The sequence below is a fragment of the Clarias gariepinus genome, chromosome 16 (assembly GCF_024256425.1).
Source record: "Clarias gariepinus isolate MV-2021 ecotype Netherlands chromosome 16, CGAR_prim_01v2, whole genome shotgun sequence".
NCBI lineage: Eukaryota > Metazoa > Chordata > Actinopteri > Siluriformes > Clariidae > Clarias > Clarias gariepinus.
Genome location: NC_071115.1, coordinates 24,516,052 through 24,522,279, shown reverse-complemented (window position 1 = coordinate 24,522,279; position 6,228 = coordinate 24,516,052). Strand labels below are relative to the sequence as shown.

The following is a 6,228-nucleotide window of genomic DNA, read 5'->3' as shown; positions in this document are numbered from 1 at the left end:
TAGAGAAAGCTGGTCAGCAGTGACTGTTGTTTGGGGACAGTGGGTGTGAGTCAAGCCAAGAGGTTTTTATTGTCTCTTTTTATTCATTTTAACCATGCAGGAGCAACTGTGTGAGATAAGCAGCTGGTGGTTGTAACCAATGTTGATTACTCAATTGTCTTTGAACACAAAGTTGGTCAATGACTAGGTTTTGAGGACATTGGGAATGAGTCAAGTCAAGTATTTTCAACCATATGATACAGAGTAACTGGTTTTGGAAACAATGCTGATGCATGACTGGTGATTGGGAACAGTTGTGATTAGCAAATAGTTGTTGGAAACATTGGTGATAAGTGATTTAGTTAGGAATAGTTATAAATGATAGTAGCATTTTTTTTTTAGCAACTATGGTAATCATTTGGTTCGATTGAAAACAAATTGAGATAAAATGAGATTCCTGTTTCAGAGGAACAAGGGGAATAAATCATGCCTGGAAATAGCCTTGATCAGTTGTTTGCATGCTTAACCTGAAGGCACAGGTGGGGTTCGAACCCACGATCTTCGGTTTACGAGACCGACGCCTTACCACTTGGCCACTGTGCCTCCCAAAGCCATTGTTCAAATTAGCCTGCCATGGCTTGAGGTATAAAATTAAAAATGCATTACTTGAGGGTTATTTCAGCTGGAGCATTAAGAGACAGACTTTGGGGGAACTCTGAGACCTGTGTTAATAATTTAGGACAGTACGCAGGTTTGTGCCAAACACTATGAACTATTATAGATCAAATCCATCAGTGTGTCATCTGAAAATGTGCTTCCAAAAAAGAGATTTGATGTGAAAATCTGGCATTCTGAACAAAGCAGTTAAAATGGGTATTATCATAAATGTATCTACTTTTAAATGCAGACATGAGTGCATACCTACATAATAAATGTTCAAAAAACTGTTGGGTTCATTTGCTTTGGTTATTTGTACCTTTTGTAAATTCTAATTACATTGATATCAAAAAATAGTTTAAAAATAGTTGTACTTGTTATTTGTACTTGTAAGTTTATTCGAATATTTTGGAAGTCGTACGCAGCCATCTGTCACTTCCCGTTTCACTGGAGTATAAATATGAGGTGAGGCAGAGGCCAAATTCCTTTAGTCATTCATCAACATGGAGAAGGATAAGGAACTTGCAAATGAAATGAGTCAAACATCTAATAACCCCCATAAATCAGGCAATCAAATACAGCTACATACCTAAAAATAGTCGTGTACACTGTTAGCAATAACTAAAGACTTGCACTCTGCACTAAACATACATTATGTGACTGTAACCATACCTAACTGTTTCCTCTCTCTCTTCTACTTTCTCCTCTCTCCTCTTTTTTCTTTAACTCTTCCTCTCTTTCTGTCGAGTGCTCCTGAGCTACCAGCTTCTGGTGGGAGATCTCGTCACATGGATGCCCCATGTGGTCTATTTGGGATGCATGTGGTTTATGGTTCCACTTGAAGGCGGTCCTGGCCTAGGCTGATGCAGACAGCTGTTCTCTGAGGACTCGTGACTGCAGTCGCTCTAGACTGGAATTTCCCAAAGTCTACCTGAGCCTCCAATAACGAACTGGACTCCATATTAACTTAGACATCAACTGTTATATTGAACTTCCAGCTGCAGTTTCACATACAGTTCCAAACATGACTGCAGATCAATCCCTGTTATCCGTTATCACCCAATAGGGATGAGTTCTCTGTTGAGTCTGGTTCCTTTCAGATTCAACAGGGAACTCATCCATATTGTCTGTCTGGTTGAGTCAAGGTTTCCTCCTACTGCCATCTCAGGGAGTTTTTCCTTGCCACCGTTGCCCTTGGCTTCCACATCTGGGACCATCTGGTAATTTTGATTTATACACATTCACGTTTCATACAAATTTCCATAATTTTTTTGATTATGTAAAGAGGCTTTGTGACAATGACAATTCTTAAAAGCGCTATACAAATAAACTTGAATTGAATTGAAATGATTAAGTCTGGAAGATGATGCAAGTATATTTTGAGCCCACACATGCTGCGGAGGATAATAGAACAGACAAAAACTTTCTGGAGCCAAGAAACTATTCGGAAGCCATGCCAGAAGAAGAAAGTCCTTTGTTTCATCTAAACTCAAAAGTAAGCATCACTAAATGCTACAGAACACTTGACTGGAACCAGGTTCTGTGGTCAGAAGAGACGTTTTTTTTTCCCAGTAACAAACGCTCAAGGTATGTTTGGCATAAAAAGAGTATTATTTTGGAGAAAAGAATCTAATCTACATTATTAAGTGTGGCGGTGGCAGACCTGTGATGTTGTAGAGATGTTTTTGTTCCAAACGCCCTGGAAATGTTTTTAAACATACATGCAGTTCCAGCATAAAAATGATCCAAAACATACAACCGAAGAAACAGATTTTGGACTAGTCCATCCCGGTGCACTGGAGCTTCACCACAAGAGAGGGTGTAGGACTCAGGAGGATGTAAAGTCTGTATTGAGGGGTGTCTTAGATTCCTCTCTAATCTTATCAAGCATTATATGAGAAGAATGTTATGTTGGCAGTAGGGGGTTGCATGACGTTCTAAATGCACGGGTGCCACATGTGGTTTTAATAAGGGGTTTTTATTTCCTAGAATTAATGTACTTTGTTTTCTCTTATGTTTTTAGTGTGATATTAGGCTATTGGTATCCTACAAATGTGCAAATACATGCAAGCTGTGGATGAGGGTATAAATTTGTGTCTAGATGGTCCTGAGATAGAGGAGTGAATTCCAGCCTCACGCCCCATAGTAAAGTGGTGACTGATTAAGTGCTTGAGCGAAAAAGACATTTTTCATAACGCTTTTCACCAGCAGTGCCAATAATTCTTGAACTGACCATAAATATAGCATATAAAATAAGCATCCAAGCAAAGCTTTATTTAATCCATATTAAGGTCACCCTTTACACAGACCTGCACTACAAGGTCATTACAAGGTCAAACCTGTCACATATTCCTGGACTTCTTGGAAATTTTGGTTCCCAACAAGTTCTGAAAATCCAAAACACTGCACTTGCTGTGAGGCTTTTGATGGAAAATGAGGACCGGATGTGTTTGCATTAGACTAATGCATAAACCATCAGGTCGTCCAGTTATCGTTCAAACACTCCTCATCTTTCTCCCTCCCGCACACACTGTTTTTATCCCATCCACTTTTATACTGTATTCTTAGAAGTGCAATGAACTGTTGCCATCCTAAACAACCTAATCAGTGCCAGAGAGAGAGAGAAAAAGAGAGAGAGAGTGAAAGAGGATAGAGCAAGAGTTTATTCATCCACAGTTGAATGCAAACCTTTACGTTCACTTCCAAATGAGGAAAACAGCAGGATATTTAATGTGGATTAGGTTTTACAGATGTTCTTTTATTACCACAAGTGTGTTGAATATTAACAGCAAAACAATCCAAATGAATGAACTTTATTTTTCTAGCCTCATGGAATTTTTGGAACTGCTTCAACTTTTCAGGCTGAAAAAAAAAAAAAAAGAAATATAAATAAAAACCTAAAGTAAACGCACCTGTATTGACTCATTAGAAACCGTAATGAATCCTATTTTATATAGTAACTAGTGTATCACCTGGGAATCAAGCTTGTACTGTAAATTCCCTAATAAAGATAAAGACATTAATAATGAAGGTGGTGATCGGAGCAAACCAAAGGAAACTAGCCTCTGAAATAATCAATGAATGAGATCCTGGACAGCATGTCAAAGCAAATTTAAGATTAGTTTGGTTTGGAGGTCCTTTTTGTAAGTTGCTGAACTATAAAATCTATAAGGAAGTCCTATAGACACTGTATGAACTTGTATAACTTGGCAAGAATTCAGTAGAAATCAGTAAGCACGTACTGTACAGTAGTTTTGCCTCAATTAATGTGGACCTGCCATGTTTAAAAAAGCCTGGTGAGAACATGGTAGAAACATGATGCAGGAAGAGTTTAATAAGCATGTAGTAACAATTGCAATGACCGATTAACATTAACGTAAATAATGCCTCTTAAGTACTTCATAGACTTATTACAAGCATGGCGCAGGCTCGAAAGCTTGGATGGTGTTCTGACGTTGTTGATACAGTACAGTATGTCAGAGTTTTCACAACGACCTCTTCCGGCTTGTGCCATGACCATGCCATGTTGTAGAAGACCACATTAAGTTTAAATGACCTTTTCTCGTGCTTACCATGTTTAAACACATGCAGCAAATCTCCAGATGTACAATGACAGTATAGTAAGCGTGTGATAAGCAGTAGAAGCAGCATGTGATCATAGTACTAACTCATTTCAAACTCATTAGATCATTTGCATGATCACAAATTAGTGACTACGTGATACATGCATTAAGAACCTGACTGGGCATGGCTGATGAATGCACATTTTTTTTTTTTTTTTTTTGCCTTCATTTCCACTGCATCCTTTTAAGACGCAGTGGAAACTTCATGATGTTCATCAAAGTGTGACAGGGCATTAGCTACACTAGCTAATAGAAGAAAACTTTATTATTTTATACGCTCACATTAAGCTACTCATTTGATAGTAGCATAACGTGTGTGTGTGTGTGTGTGTGTAAACGATCAGGAATGCAAGTAAACAAGTTAGGTCATGATAATCTGTGATCAACCAACCAAGAAACATTGTACAATGGGAACACTGCACATTTAAAGACATAATGTTACAAGTAGACATACTAATAGATGTGCTAACATAAAACAGGTGAACACAATAGAGGAAGAAAACAATGGCAGGATGGGGCAGAGACAGGGTCAAAATAAAAACAAAAACATATGCACATGCTGTTAGTTGCCATGAGAACTGCTATATGAAGCATGAATCAGTAAGTAAAGCATGTCTATTCTGTACTTATTAGCTCAACCTTTTAAAGGTCTAATAAAAGGCTTTATCAGGAACACATGTACACCTGCTCAATGAAAAAAAGCAGCAGAACAGTGAATAAAAAGCATGCCGATGTGGGTCAGGAGATAGATAGATAGATAGATAGATAGATAGATAGATAGATAGATAGATAGATAGATAGATAGATAGATAGATAGATAGCTTGATTGATTGATTGATTGATTGATTGATTCCAAAATGAAAATTGTAAAAATTTCACATCAAACATTAACATGATCACTTACAAATCTGATCCCACTGACTTTGACCATGATTTTGAAACTGAAACAGAAACTAATGATCTCCCGAGTCTCCCGTTGGCACTCGAGGCACCTTATCAGGAATCCCACATCTTGTCAGGCAAGCCCATGAAACTGAGGCAATCTTCCCATTTCTGATGCTTCATGTCAACATTAACTGACTTAATCGGCTGATTGGATAATCATGTGTCGTGGGTGATCTAATGAAGTGGTAGTTGAGTGTATATAAGCATTAGACAAATCAACAAAAGGAAATATTTGTGATCAGTGTGATTATTTTTTCTTATTTTTTTCTTTGTTTAAAGGTGTATTAAATCATTGAACTCATGAACACAGATTGGCTTTGTAAAATCTTGCCAGGGACTGCTGGCATTGTGTCCAGGCTTCACAGTTAGCCTGTTTGCCAACCTCAGACATGAAATATGTCAAGCATGTGCATGTCATGCCAACCATCTAAAAACTCACAACTCTTTATTATTATTTTTTTTTTCTGAAATTTTCCCCCATCTCTAACGAGACATATGGAAACTCCGATTAAGTCATTCTTGGCGGGTTTAATGTGCTGGTGACATCAACGGTGACCAAGAAAAACATCTGAAGTTGAGAAGAGAATTACAGCTTGTTATTATAACCTTCCTCTCCTGGATTGCCGATAATAAATTGGACTTGGATGAATCAGGGCGTGTAACACCAGCGAAAGCCAAACCCGAAGAGAGAAACACTTTTTTCCCCCACTGCTTTCAAGACAGACCAAAGTGCAGATTCGAGGAGCTGGATCGTTGTGCTAAGTTGATGTTTGGACTGAAAGCGGAGATAGCTAATGTGCTCCTTTTGGGTTCAGATTCTGGTGTGCGTGTCTGCCTGGCTGTCGAGAAAGTTCACAGCAACAACCATTGTGATGCTTGGATGCTGTTGAGAAGATTGTTTGCAAGCTGAGTGACATGATGAGAAACTGAAGATGGGGAATGAGGGCTGGTTTAAATTAATTCAACTTCAGAACTGGAGTGAAAAATACATTCTGCTCTCTGGAACACACACACTTCTGTTCTG

General features: G+C 38.3%; 1 non-coding gene across 1 annotated transcript; it reads right to left on the bottom strand.

Moving 5' to 3' along the window:
- Positions 1-510: 510 nt before the first annotated feature.
- On the bottom strand, positions 511-582 carry trnat-cgu (transfer RNA threonine (anticodon CGU)). Its single transcript has one exon. It is a non-coding gene; the product is annotated as a tRNA-Thr (tRNA).
- Between the last annotated feature and the right edge of the window lie 5,646 nt (positions 583-6,228).